The following is a 15,741-nucleotide window of genomic DNA, read 5'->3' on the forward strand; positions in this document are numbered from 1 at the left end:
TGCGTTCTGGAGTTATAGCGTCAGGAAGGAAAACCCGACTTATTTTTATTCGAGTTTTTGCCCGCGGCTTCGCTCGCGTTAAGAAGTATTATTGCATACAAACTTTCATCCCTTATTTTACCCCCTTGGAGGTGGAATTGATCAAAATCCTTTCTTAGCGGATGCCTACGTCATAATAATATCTACCTGCATGCCTAATTTCAGCCCAATTGGTCCAGTGGTCTGAGCTGTGCGTTGATAGATCAAAATTTCAAAAAAGAGATTTCAAAGTTGTGCTGTACACAATTTTATAACTACTCTTTTTCGCCAACTACACTGTACTCTCTTGTGGCTATAATGTGATGGGCCCGAGCACCTGAAGCACTTATAATTCCCGACCTCCACAACACAATTATGACCTCCATTACCCGTCGACTTTGATCGTAAATAGATTTGGTGTTGACGCGCCGAGGCGATTTATTTATTAAATCCAAAACGGGCTTCAACTAGAAAATAGATTCACTAGACACCAAACTCTTATAATAAGCACTTATAAAAGTAAATAGTTGTAATAATTATTTAAGTATACATTATTATTTGTACTTTCAGGGAAATTGATTATATTAAGACCAAAATACATCTGCCTTTATAATTTGTGAAAATATCAACTATCTAGCTAGCGCGGTTACAGCCTCAGATACAGCCTGAGGAGGTAGGCAAACAGCGAAGTCTTTGTAACAGTCTTTGTAATAAAATAGGGTCCCGTTTTCACACTTTAGTTAAGCAACCCTAAAAAGGGGAAAATCATCTTTGTTATTATATTAGTATGTTAACGCGGGCGAAGTCAAGGACAACAGCTAGTTAAAAATAAAATCACATAAAAGCGGTTAAAACTTTTGTTTCATAAATCAGCAGTAAAATAATATGTGAAAGTGAATAATGTAAGATTATTTATTCAAAGTGTTTCAACAGTTGTTCTATAATGTAAATATTTTTATCAATACCGATTATTTACTAGCTAAAAGCCAAGCTTTGTGAGGGCTCGCGTCGTTTTCTGCGGGGTAATAATCTTTAAGGCGGTTTTTTTTTAATTTTAATAGTTACCAAACCTTGACTGAGCACATCTACATATAAATAAAAATTAGCACAAATCAATAGGCATGACAGTTTTCCGTAAAGTGTACAAAAGTGCTCAGGTTGTGGGATATACTACGGCTCGCTTCGCTCGCTCTGATAACAAATTGTGATGTACTTACAGGTACTTACAATATACAAAGTCACCGAGAGTGCCAGCGACAGCTGTTCCCTACTATTAGGTTCCGTCAAACGTCTTATTAAAAAGCCAAGTTGGGATGTAACGAAGTTACAACCACTCCAATCACGCTCTAAGCCTCGCGAAGTTAGACAAAGGGCGCCCTTCAGGCGAAACTCAACTCGTTATCTAACCCGTAATCACAACAAAAATCATTAAAAACAAATTTACTATTTGGTAAAATATCGAGTGCTAGATTTGGTTTGTTATTACTGTTGTTGTAGAAATAGAATACTAACTGTAGTGTATTGATAAATAAAGATATGCCCCGCCTACTTGGATAGGTAGTGGGGAGAGTAGTTATAGTGGTCGCTCGACTTCGGTCTGACGATCACTTCTTCTATCAGCTACGAGCCCGAGTGGGGGTGTTGAGTGATATAACAATATTCTGTGTTTTACTCTCCCTACAAAAATGTACAAATTGTACACTAACTACGCAGGTAAATTTGTTTCTGATTCCCTATTCTGGACTTTTTTGATTGTATAGTTTCAGGTAAAAGCAATAGTGAAAAGCTAAACATGCCTTTCAAAAAACCTCAAAAATTAAGTTATACCAACAAGGATAATTTGTCACGAAAAGGAATCATAGATGCATGGATACTGAGTAGCTGTTACTGAAATATGAAAATGATTCTTTTGATTTAAAATTTGGCAACATGCGAAATGAAACATAAAAATACAAGAGACAGGGCTATTTCGTAAAAGAAATATAAACTTACAAGATGCATCTTGGTAAACATAAAAATACAAGAGACAGGGCTATTTCGTAAAAGAAATATAAACTTACAAGATGCATCTTGGTAAACATAAAAATACAAGAGACAGGGCTATTTAAAGAAATATAAACTTACAAGATGCATCTTGGTAAACATAAAAATACAAGAGACAGGGCTATTTAAAGAAATATAAACTTACAAGATGCATCTTGGTAAACATAAAAATACAAGAGACAGGGCTATATTTTAAAGAAATATAAACTTACAAGATGCATCTTGGTAAGTGTCACTGGGAAGACCGCTATTTGATAATACACACAAAAATATCGTTTCATGGTTTGACGCTATTTTTCGTGGGTCCAAAAGCCATACCGTTCATTTGTGTTTTAAAACAAATCATCAGCTGTGTAATTAAGGCCCGGCGCCGGTCTCGGGTAATATCACATTAGGGTAATGAACGATCGGCGCCAATACCAATTACCGAGTTTACCCTGACAATTACAACTATATCATACAGCGGATTATGTTGTCAAAGCACCGAATTTACCCACTACTACTTTTAACCCCCGGCCCCGGCGAAAACAAAGGTGAAAAGTTTGACGTTTCTGTTTGTCTGTATTTGTGTGTATGTTGTGACATCGTAGGACAGCAATGTCACGCAATGAGTTATTTTTTAATCCAACAATACAAGCAAACATCGAAAAAGTGTTATTGTAAACGTAAATCAGCTGAGCTGCGTTTTAGAATTTTGAGCAGTCAAAAGTCACTTTGACATTGACAGTTTTAACGTTTATAATACAGATACCGATCCGGACGATTTTGCATCTGTTGTGTGTTAGATTGAAATAGGGGACTAATTAATAATAACCTGTACACTTATGTTAATAATATTCGCCGTGATGAAGTTAATTGTTTGTCACTATACTGTACTCGGCGAAACATGGCGGTAGCGGTCATTAAACCGCGATTGACAATGAAGTGTCAGATGTTGTCAATCGCGTCTTTGTCATTAACTTCCTGTCAAAAAATTGTCATTTTCCATATAAACCGTGATTGACAATGATGTGTCAGATGTTGTCAATCGCGTCTTTGTATAGAAAATGACAAGTTTTTGACAGGCAGTCAATACCCGCTACCGCTACCGCCATGTTTCGCCGAGTACAGTATAGTAGATCCCGTCTCAATCCCATATATTAAAAAATATTTAATATCATGCATTTATTATATTTTTGTCAACTCTATAATTTTAGTTAGTGGATAAGGTTATCTCCATAACGAACACCTAACATTTTTCTGTTCCTTTTCTCCAATCAGCATTTAGCAATAAGAATATCTTATTATCTAACAAATAAGACGATGCTACATAATATGTATTAGTACACTCGCAACAAAAACAGTCGCCTATTTTCTCTAAGATAAAAATAAGAGATATTAAATTGCGAATCTCTACTTCAACCCTTCAGTATTTCACGTGAGCCGTTTCATTCAGCAACAAGAATGTATCAGTATCTCGAAAAAGCAATATACACCTTTGACCTTATAAATCTGCTTTATTATTATATTTAGAGTCTATAATATACTCTATATACGCTCGCAACAAAAACAGTCGCATATTTCCTCGAAGAGAGAAAATAAGAGATATAAAATTGCAAATCTCTAACATTTTATCTCAACCCTTCCGTATTTCACGTAAGCCGTTTCCGTGCCATTTACCCTGTTATCTAATAGTATTTAAGAAACGTATTTAAAGGCCGATGGTGCGGCGCGGCGTGCCAAGTCACATTAAAATCGTATTAGCGAGCCATGTAACTGATACAACGAATAAATATAAGAAATTAATCTTATCATAATTCTTAACTCTACCGGAACGTATGGCATAATATAAAATGAATATTTTTATATTCTTCGGGTGGTTCCTATATTGTGTTGCACTTACGAGATGATCTTTGTGTCACAATATTAGTTTTAAAATGAGGCATGATAAAAATAAAATATTTGCAAAAAATGGCTTCTGCGTCTGTCGTAAAAATCAAACACTTTACGATTGTTTTTGTTAAAAAATACAGTTTGAGATTACTACATAGACTTACCTAATCGGTTCTCTCGTTGTATTGCAGCCCCCGTAGACAAGTGGCAAAACGCTAACGCTACAAAATGTATGCGATTTGACATAAGTCATCGCTTCGCTAGCGAATACTAATGTCAAATCCATACATTTTGTAGCGCTAGCGTTAGCGTTTTGCCACTTGTCTACGGGGGCTGAACAGTATTGATTTAATAATAATAATAATAATATTCTTTATTTGCATAAATATGGTACAATAAGGTGTTACTATAATTCTAACAGTGCTTCACATATTTTGTCAATTTTCTCGACGTGCAAATGTTAATTTAGGATACATTCTTAAATATAATTTGTCATAATAATTATTAATAAATGCATGCCTAATAATTTCCATCTTACTTAATAATATGTCAAAATTATAAATATAAAGAACAAACGACATGACAAAGGAAAAGAAGAAGAAAAAAGAAAAATAATGTCAGCGGATGTGGATGCGTAAATAGTGTTCATGAAATCATAATAAACAACATTTGAACATATTTTTGGGCATGAAAACGATAATTAATATAAAATCATTGAGCTATTCCATCCCATACAATGATTCGTTTATAGCTCGACTTAGAGGTGCGCGTGATAGGTAAGGTACTAAATATTTTTTAATAAGTTTATTTTTATGGTCCTTGGTGTTTCTCATCATTTACTAGGTATAGTCTATAAGTAATATTTTTAGCACCCAAACCATAGGAGAGCCATGTCGAGCTCATCAAAAAACCTTTTGAGTGACTTTGCATGTGGTGCAGACAATACAGGTAACCCTTAGAATTATCTGTAATCTTTAATTGTTTGAAGTACTAGGTACTTGATTTGAATGTTAAACTTTAGTTTTTAATTTTTTATTTTTATTTTCAGCACACCAGATGTCACAAATGGTCTAATATTAGAAGCACCCTCAGTCAGTCAATCATTGTTTGCGAATTCAATCACTAAATATGTCAAAAAGCATAATATTAAATACCAATAAATAAATTGAATGATGTCAAAAGTACATATTATGTCAGATGTCTAATAATAATTCACATAAAACAAAAACAATAATATCTAATGTCCAAATAGTAATCATGTCATACCTATTCTCTTACCTATCTCATACTAAATATGTCATAAATCATAATACTACATACCAATAAATTATAAATTAAATCATGTCAAGATTACATAATATGTCAGATATCTAATAATAATTCACATAAAACAGATACAATAATATCCAATGTCCAAATAGTACTTAATCATGTCAAAGCAATATAAAACTTATCCCTGAATAATGGTAAGTGTCATAATATCAATAATTTATTATTATAAAAATTCGTTTAAACAGTAGAAACACTTATCAATTAGCCAATTATAGAGTTTTCTCTTAAAAGTTGGAAGGGGAAGTTCCTTAATGTCTTTGGGCAACTTGTTGAAAATTTTAATTGACATATTGTAACACCCCCTGCCAGCAAAACTTGTTTTTGTCATCGGTAAAAGTAATTGGTTAGGATATCTTGTATTTCTTTGAAGAGCTTGATTTTTTTTAATGTAAAGTTTGGACATAAATCTTTTGACAAATATGCTCATCTCATAAATGTACAGGCTTGGTAATGTGAGAATTTTATGTTTTTTAAACAAGGGACGACACGACTCCATCGGATGTGCTCCGCAAATAGCCCGGACACATTTTTTTTGTCCAATAAATAAATGTCCATATCCACAGAGTTTCCCCATATGATTAGTCCATATCGAAGAGTAGACATTATATATGCATGGTAGGCCATTAGCGCTGTTTCAGCCGTGGCTGTTTTATGTAGTTGTCTGAGGACATAGACATATTGATTTACTTTCCTGCAAATTTTTTCAATGTGCGGTTGCCATGATAAATTATTATCTATTGTTACACCTAGAAAGTTAACAGTCTTGGCTTCCTTTAATAAATAATTTTCGTATTTTACACATAGTTCCCTACCTTTACCTTTTTTATTATAAAACTGCAAGTATGTTGTTTTCTTTAGATTTACATTTAGATCATTAGAGTTTAACCATTCTATTATGTCATTTAATACTTTATTTATTTCGTCATTATATGTCAATATGTCCAAACAATTAATTACAATAGAAATGTCATCAGCAAATAGTCTACATAAATGAGAAGTAATTCTGGGCAGGTCATTAATATAAATAATGAACAGTAGGGGTCCTAGGATGCTCCCTTGAGGAACACCTTTTGTACTGCATCTCCTTTCGGAGTTAACATTGACTGTTTCATGTTTATTGTTAACTGTGTTTATTTTGACATACTGTGTACGATTTGACAAGTAGCTTCTCAGCCAATCCTTTGCTAGGCCTCGTATGCCATAGAAGTCACATTTACTTAGTAGTTTTTCATGATTTACGTGATCAAAAGCTTTGCTCATATCAAAAAATAATGCCGTAACGGGGTTTTTTTTATCTACATGATCAATGATTTCTCTTACTAGTGAAAAGCAGGCTTGACTGGTAGATTTGCCTTTCTGAAAACCATACTGTTCTTCCGTAATAATATTATATTTGTTTAGAAATGAGATAAGGCGTTTGTACATAACTTTCTCAAATATTTTTGATATAATGGGGACAAGAGTTATCGGTCTATAATTATTTATATTTTTTTTATCTCCACTCTTGAATATAGGGATAACTACAGAGGTTTTCAGGGTTTTTGGAAATTTACCCTGTTCAAGAGAAATATTTATAAGGTGCGTTAATATGGGAGCTAATTCAGTCGCACAGTTTTTTAATATCTTTGTAGAAATTTCGTCATAACCTGTCGAGTTAGAGTTTTTTAAAGATTTTATTATAGATGTTACTTCTTTCTCATCGGTAGGTGCTAGGAAAATACTGTTTTCATTTTGTTTTGGGTTGCTTGGAATTTTAAATTTATTTGTAGTACTTTGTAATTGATTTGTCGTTGAAGAATTTATGAAATTCTTATTAAATATGTCAGCAATCTGAGTCGGGTTTGTTATGTTAGTATTATTAAAGTTAATTTCATTAATGATTTTACTTTCGCCTACATGTTTATTACCCTTAATTATATCCCATGATGCTTTACATTTGTTATATGAGTTTATGAGGAATCTTTTGTTACTTGTTCTCCTGGCCGTATTAATACATTTCTTTAAAATTTTTACGTAATTTTTAAATTTGTTTTTATCTTCGGTATTTTTATTTTTATAATATTGAAATTTTTCTAAGAATTAAGCGTATGCCTGCTAAAGCAATATCAATATCAAACAATAATTATTAATTAATTCCAAAGTAATTGAATTAAATCTAAAATTTCACGAAGCTCGAACGTCATTTCGAATAGTTAGTATAAATTATTATTGTAATTTCGAAAATGTATTAAAATCGACCACTTGGAATGTTTAGATAGTTCTGTAAAGGTCGCTATGTGCGTAGGCAGATTAATTATATTAAAGTTAATAAAAGCATAAAAATATTGTCTATCAAAATATTATCGTCATTTGAAATTTAATGTACAAACATTATTTTATATTCAAAATTGTGTCGAACAGTCGCTTTGTTTTTTCGTTAATATAAAACAAAAAATTATAATATGAAGAGTCAAGATACAAGGTTATATTGTGTCCAGCCAAGTTCAAAGAAAATTAAAATGAATAAATCCATACTAATATTATAATTAATGCGAAAGTGTGTCTATCTGTCTGTCTGTTACCTCTTCACGCCCAAACCGCTGAACCGGTTTTGATGAAATTTGGTATGGGGATATTTTGAGACCCGAGAATGGAAATAGAATATTTTTTATACCGGAATAATGTACGATTCCGCCGCGAAAAATGAATTTTGGCGCAACCGAGTTGCGGGCGTCAACTAGTTGTCCATAATTGTATTTTAACCGACGTCCGAAAGGAGAAGGTCTTATACTAAGCTTTAGATTTTTATATCTGTATGTTCAACATTAAATAAATTAGTTCTCAAAAGATATCTCACTCTCGAGATAATAAAAACTACTCGTCTCATAATGTCAAAATCTCGACATTATCTCGACAAAACTCTATAAAAATGTGTTATTTCGATGATTAGATAGATCTACGCGAGCAAAAATGTTTGTCATGCTAGGGCATCTATCATCTACGCGTCAATAGATATGAAGAGACAAACCATCAAACATCGAGAAAACATGTAGAGTGAGATATCTCGTTGGCGTATGCTAGGCAAGCAGGGCACCGCGGCGCACAGTTTGGGAACCCCTGCTCTAAATTATTATTACTATGTTTTGATATACACCTTGTAGAGCAAACGTATCGCCGCCAAATAAATCAACTGCCAACGATGAACTTCTACTAGGAAACAAATGAGAAAACTGAACACCGAATTCTCGTTACGGAGACAGTAGAAAATCGCTTAAACCTCGTAATGAATGTTTACTGGCGAACTACGAATGAACTTGAAACTCAACATGTTCGTACTTCGCTCCGAAGTTGTACCGAAGTTACATTACTGCACTTCGGACAGAAGTTCGATCTATTGAGGTCTTACGTAATACTTTCAAAATTGCATTACCTACGGGCTACGACCGAAACGACTATCGGTTACGATTATTTCGTTTCTTCCGATACGATGCCAAATCTCGTATCGCAAACCTAAATGTGAATACTTTTTCGATAACTTTTTTATGAATACTTTGCTCCAAACCCCGAAACCAGTCATGAAATTTCATACTTTGATATTTCATATTATAAGTTCTGAAAACTTGAATGTGTCATCGTATAAATACTGTGTGATGAGTATTATACCAAATATTTCACATCTGTAATTTCATATTTTCAAATACCAGCAATAAATATACAAATATTTTTAACACGTCGTCGTCTAAATTTTATACCTACTCATTTTATTTTTACTACAGTGCAGTTAATAAATTAATTAAATAAGTACAAATAATTAATGAGACGAGTTTCAAAATCTTGTTTACCTATGTAAACAAAATTAAAAAGAAAACAATAATGAGTTCAATAAATCCGTACTAATATTACAAATACGAAAGTGTGTCTGTCTGTCTGTCTGTTACACCCAAACCGCTGAAATGATTTTGCTATATATTTTGCGATATACTTTGAGCCCCGGGAAAGGACATAGGATACTTTTTTACTTTTTATCCCGGAAAAATGTATGGTTCCTGGTTGGTTCATGTTATGGTATAGCAATATTTATTGCTATACTGTGGTTGCGGGCGTCATCTAGTAGATAATAATATTACTTTTGAAGACTACGCTACTTTGGAAAACTACGCTATCTTCACTTTCTTCACTTCACTTCACTTCTTCAATCTTCACTGATTCTACCATGTATTCGAAAGATGTCGATGCGATCCGTCATAATTGTTTGTCGTTGGCAACTGGGTCGACGGCACTCGACCTGGCGGGCTCGTCGCTGAAGAATTCGGTGTTACAAAATTGTTAGGATGCTCGACTCTAGCGATTTCTAGTTGCCCCAATATTTTGAGGCTGGTTTTATTTAGAACTAGACTAAAACACGGAATTTGCTAGACGGAACAAACAGCAACAACATCTTAAAAACAGTAATTTGGATCCAGTCTCAATTGTATCAAACAGAAAAATAGCTTTGTAATTGACATTATGAATTTAGAGATCACAACTCACAACGTACATTTTTAACGCAAAGATTGCAAACATCAAAACTTCTCCATGCCAAAATTCATTAACTCAATTGATTCAGAAGTTTAAATTAACATGTATCAGATAGACACACTAATTTCATATCTGGACGCTGTTAAGCATTCGTGTACTAACCCGCATAAAAATTACGTATTGAGTTATGAATGCAGTTATGTTCTTTAGATGATTTAGAACAAGACTGCATTCAAAATTGACCAACAAAAAATTTGTGGGTTAGAACACTAATGCTTAACAGCGACCATTTATAACATTAGGTATAAACAAAAACCCTAGAAACAAAATAAAAAGTATTTAATCCACTGTAACATAACGACTTGAACAAGGCGCTAACGACAGCGAAAAACTAGTGTATAAATGTAAAGTATCCGAAGTTCTCACATTACTTAAGAATATTGGAGTGAGCTCGGGTCTGAATAATAAGAACCTGCAAGTGCTATTGTATTAAGCAGAAATATCTAGAAACTTCTGTATAATAACGTGGAACGATCTCGAATTTAACTTCTGTTCAAGTGTTAACGGTATTCTGATATAGCTGTTTTTGTTCATTTAATTTTGTTTGGAGACGTTGTGTGCATTTTTTAGGTTACTTGCTCTCTAACTAATGTCAGAAATTATGGCTCCAACGATATTCATGAAATTTAGTATATAGGAGGTTTCGGGGGCGATGAATCGATCTAGCTAGGAATCATTTTTAGAAAATGTCATTTTATTCGTATTTTATCGAATACCGAGCTAAGCTCGGTCAAATAGCTAGTAATTATTAATATGCTTGCTCACTGAATCTTTCTTATGAAATAGGGTAAAAGAAGTACATAATACCTTGATTCTTCGGAAGACTATATCTAATAGAGACTGTGAAATATTTCTAATTTTTCATTAATACCAATCACAGACGCGGCCTGCGGTGGCGGTGGCAGTGGCGGTCAGCTGGATGACTTGGCCGCGTGGCCGCGTGTGTGCACTGTCGTTCCTAGAACTCTCAAGTCATCCAACTGACCGCCACCGTCACCGCCACCGCAGGCCGCGTCTGTCTGGGAGACGCTTTAAGGTTGATAACTGAATGTTTCATTTTTATATTTTGTAAAGAGGTGTACTTCTATATCAATTTACAAGACTTTATTTTCGAGTCATTAGAAATTATACCAATTCACATACAGGGCCTGTATCATTACCTTTGTCACTTCCATGCAGTTCCTTACAGTTCACTTATCAGTTGTAAAGTGAATGGTTCTGTTTCGGTATCATAACCACTTTTACTTCTGAATGGTTTTAACCTGTAATATTTGTCTTTGAACTGGATAAAGAACACCTCACTTATGTTATTATTCTGAAACCTCACTAACACTAAATGGATTACTAAGGTCTCTAAGGAGTCTTTACTTATGTCTCGCTTCGTGATTAACTTGAGAATACTTAATCGTTTTCCAAAAAATCGGACACTTCGAATGTTTAGTTCTTATAACGAATTATTTTCACTAAAATATATGCTATAGACTAAAATATAACTTATTAAGTAACTAACCAACTAAATAGCAATATAATTTAAGACTAAAAAGTATGTAATATTAATAAATAAAATTACTTAAATGTAAACTATTCAGTAAAAGCTACTCGTTGGTTGGTGTTTATTGAATTGCTGTATTTGACGTAAAAGCCAGCCAGCTTATGTCAGTTGTGTTGTCATGATACGAAATTTCTACTCAGTTAGAGTCTGGCCAACGAAAGCTGAACCAAGCGAACCGCGGCAAATTTAAAAATTATTTATATGGTATCACATAATGTAGTAGGAAAAAAAGATTTAGATCATTTTCTGCTGATGATAGATATTATATTACTCCAATGTGCAAAAAATTATACACCTATAAAAGAAAAGTCTAACATAAATTATAGCCTATACTGACTTAGAAAATATATTGCTAACTAAGCCTAGTAGAATTGTTTCGAAACCGGTCGTGTTTTTAGCTAAAATTTGTAATAATAATAAATGCATATAGTGGAAAAAGTGCACGTAAAATAATTGTGTTTTATTTGTGTTTTTGTCTAATCGGTATTAACGAGAGAGTAGAATATTCGATGGGTAATTAGGTCACAATGGTATGGTGGAAACTTTCCTGTTTCTCATCCGAATCTTCGTGAAGATTTTCAATAAAAATACCATTTATTAAAATAAATAACATGTCTAGTATGAAAAATTAAAAGATCACAAGAGTATAAAATAATAATTATGACCAAGTATCAAGATCATGAAATCGTGCAACCGCAAACCATCGACTGGCAGAATAGTGTTGCCAATCAAAATAAATGCTTGGTTCAGCTTTCGTTGGCCAGACTCTATCAATGGAGAAGTGAGTTTTGTGTCACATGACCACTGACTGGCTGGAAAATAGAGGTCGTGGTACCAAAATGCGAGCCATTCAGTATTCTGGCTGGTTTTAAGAGCTTGTGATAGAGGCCCAGTACTGTTTCTCGCTCACACTCTACAATCTACATAGACAAACGCTTAAAGCGCTACCACGAAAAAACTACGCGTTTGCTCTCAGAATTTCGTAGCATATTTGCATATTTATTCGTAGCATTTATAGCGTATGATTTTACATTACATAGATCCTACAATTTTAATGCAACATAAATGCAGTTTCATACCTTGTCCTATTTAGTTAGTTATTTACCAAACGGCAAAATTATAATACTTTAGACGTGGGAGAGCTTCTGCACAAATGGGCCGGCTCGAACGGAGAAATACGACGTTCTCACAGAAAACCGGTGTGAAACAGCGCTTGCGCTGTGTTTCGCCGAGTGAGTGAGTTTACCGGATGCCCAATCCCCTACCCTATTCCCTTCCCTACCCGCCCCTATTCCCTTCCCTTCCCTACCCTCCCCTATTACCCTATTCCCTCTTAAAGGCCGGCAACGCACCTGCAGCTCTTCTAATGCTGCGAGTGTCCATGGGCGACGGAAGTTGCTTTCATAAAAAAAAAATCTTAGGGCCTGTTTCACCACATTCTGATAAGTGCTGGATAGGCTATCCACAACTTATCTGACACATACTCCATTCTCTATCTGTCAAGTTAAGTGGTGGGTAGCTTATCCTGCACTTATCAGGAAGTGGTGAAATAAGCCCTTATTCTTTTCAACGTTATATTACGTTATTATTGCTTTGTATTTAATGAGAATACCATTTTGTAGTTTTGTACGAAACAAATAAAGGGACCCGTGAGTGTTTTTGGATCCTCGAAAATAAAACGGGAGAAAAGTTCGTATGGAACAATAGAAGAAGTGCAGGAAAAGGCTATCGGTTATATAAGAGAGATGATATCCAATCGATAAGCAATAATACCTTCACCCTTGAGCTGTATTGCGACACCCGACAACGGACACGTGCAAGGCTTTCCACGTACTTCTAGAATCTAGACTAAGTGTCTAAACCATAAAGTTAATATACCTAGCAGAATAGAGCAACAATCACGAGCTGTCAAACGTAACCAAATTGCTTTTCATCTGTGTGAAAAATATGTGTACGTATACACTTACACAGGCATGATTCAACATGAATTCTATGAGATTAAATTGTCAACGTGCGGCACGTGCCGACTGGACGACAAAAAAGAGTGCTGCTGTTATGTATCACACGTCTCTTTTTACCACGCAGTGTTACTGATAGTGACATCTCTCTTGCTCAGGCCTTTGTTTCTCTATTCCGCTAAGTACTTATATTAATTTTTGTTACACACTGTATAATAAAGTATTATCACTTGTAGTGTCTAAACCCACTATGCCGAAGTTCCGCGGCGGAAATTCCGCATAATTAACCCCTACTATATTCCCTTCCCTACCCTCAACTATTCCCTTCCCTTCCCTTCCCTCCTCTATTACCCTATTCCCTATTAAAAGGTCGGCAACGCACTTGCAGCTCTTCTGATGCTGCGAGTGTCCATGGGCGACGGAAGTTGCTTTCCATCAGGTGACCCGTTTGCTCGTTTGCCCCCTTTTTTCATAAAAAAAAATCAATGTCAAACGCATACAATATAACGTGACGTTATTTCGGCATGGTGTGTCATCGGTAATTTAAAATACAATGCAGGCGGAATCAAGCCGAACTTCCGCCGCGGAAATTCGGCATGGTGTGTTTAGACACTAATACAAGAGATAATATTTTATTATACTAGGTATGTCCCCTTGTATTGAGGACACTGTGAAAATAGCAGCACTGAAAGACTTTGGGGAATTTTGCATATACATTTTATATTATTTTATACTAGCTGACCCGGCAAACATTGTTTTGCCATGTAAATTATTTCAGGTATCAATACAAAAAGTAGATGAAAACCTATTCCCAGGCCTAACGAATGTATATGTATGTATAAAAAATTAATAAAAATCGGTTCAGTCGTTTTGGAGTTCGCACACACTGTGAGTTGTGACACGAGAATTTTATATATTAGATTTATTTATGAGAAATTTAATTAAAAGAATTCAAAAGTAACTATTTCAGTGCTGCTAATTTCAGAGCGAACTCAATTTGTTGCGAGTTTCGACTTTATCTCTAGTGTCTTTACACAATAGTTTTTATTATTGTAACTTATTCAATTTAAGCGAAAAGGGCGAAAGTTAATTAAAAGTTTTCCATATAATATGTTAATGGCCTACATGTATTCAGTTACTTACAAATTTCAGTGTGCGATTCTGGGAGTCTCATTAGGGATTGAGTTTGACCTACATCGTAAATAGGACGGATCTTAAAAATATTGTGTCTTATAAACTTATCCCAAAGACATAAACATATTTCACGGACTGAGCGTTTCAGGAATTTACTAATCAAAGTCTGCCTGTTTCATACACAAACATAGACCAAAACACGACTTGTTTTGTCTATGTCTGTCCTTAGCACCATGGTTATCGAAGCGATGTGTCTTTGGACAGTGTGATTTATCTAAAGATACATACAGATACAACATTCCCAAAAATTTGATCTACTAGTTACTACCACTCATCATAATATTATCAATATTATAAATATACTAACATACATACTATGAATGTGAAAGTGTGTCTGTCTGTCTGTCTCTCCTCTTAGCGCCCAAACAGCTGAACTGATTTTGCTGAAATTTGGTATGGATATACATTGAGTCCAAGGAAAGGACGTAGGATACTTTTTATCCCAGAAAAATGTACGGTTCTCGCACCATGAACGAATTCTGGCGTAACGAGGCTGCAGGTGTCATCTAGTTTACTGAATATTTTATGTTCGGGTATGATTTATCATAATTTATAGCACTCTATTATAACGGGTTTAGAAATTGTCAATGGATTTGCTTATAGCTTAGAGGACTGATATAATTTTACAATTTTGCAAAATTATTTATGAAAAAAAATGTATGTCAACAAAAATTTAACGAAACCTGGTTTTTATATGAAAGACATCAAAAATACTGTATATACTTAGTCATAAAATAGCTAGGTAGATAGCACTTATGTTACACGCAGAATTAATTGTCTCCCAATTCCCAGGGCAAGTGTGGTCGTAATTTGAAGGATAATTGGTACAGTAAGGGATAGATATAATTTATGGGCAATCCTATCCCATATTTCAATATAGATATCACGAATAATTAAAATCAGTATCATCATAATTCATAATACGCAAAGCGGCTTTTCACGAGAAAAGGAAGGAAGGAAGAATTTCGCATAAATTTAAAAAAAAATGCCTGAAAATACATGAAATTAATACAACGAACACTATCACAGATTCACATACATACATACCGAGCTCTTTACACAATGGAATCATAATATTGCCTGAAGTCAGAACTATATTATAGACATTTTTCTTTCTTAGAAGCCAAATAACCCAGATCTTTAAAGTTTCTAATTACTTACTTATATATTTTTTTAAACATTTCACAACTGTCTTGTCATCATTGTAAACATTAA

The 15,741-nt window shown here is 34.2% G+C and overlaps 1 protein-coding gene and 1 long non-coding RNA gene across 2 annotated transcripts in view; one reads left to right on the plus strand and one right to left on the minus strand.

Annotated features, from left to right (window-relative positions):
* LOC121732194 (inactive rhomboid protein 1) overlaps positions 1–15,741 on the minus strand; it is a 148,075-nt gene that overhangs the window by 121,215 nt on the left and 11,119 nt on the right. The window lies entirely within an intron of this gene.
* Positions 4,577–5,005, plus strand: LOC121732197. The gene is made up of 3 exons (XR_006036330.1): positions 4,577–4,709; positions 4,803–4,881; positions 4,982–5,005. It is a non-coding gene; the product is annotated as an uncharacterized LOC121732197 (long non-coding RNA).

This window comes from Aricia agestis, chromosome 12 (assembly GCF_905147365.1).
Source record: "Aricia agestis chromosome 12, ilAriAges1.1, whole genome shotgun sequence".
Taxonomy (NCBI): domain Eukaryota; kingdom Metazoa; phylum Arthropoda; class Insecta; order Lepidoptera; family Lycaenidae; genus Aricia; species Aricia agestis.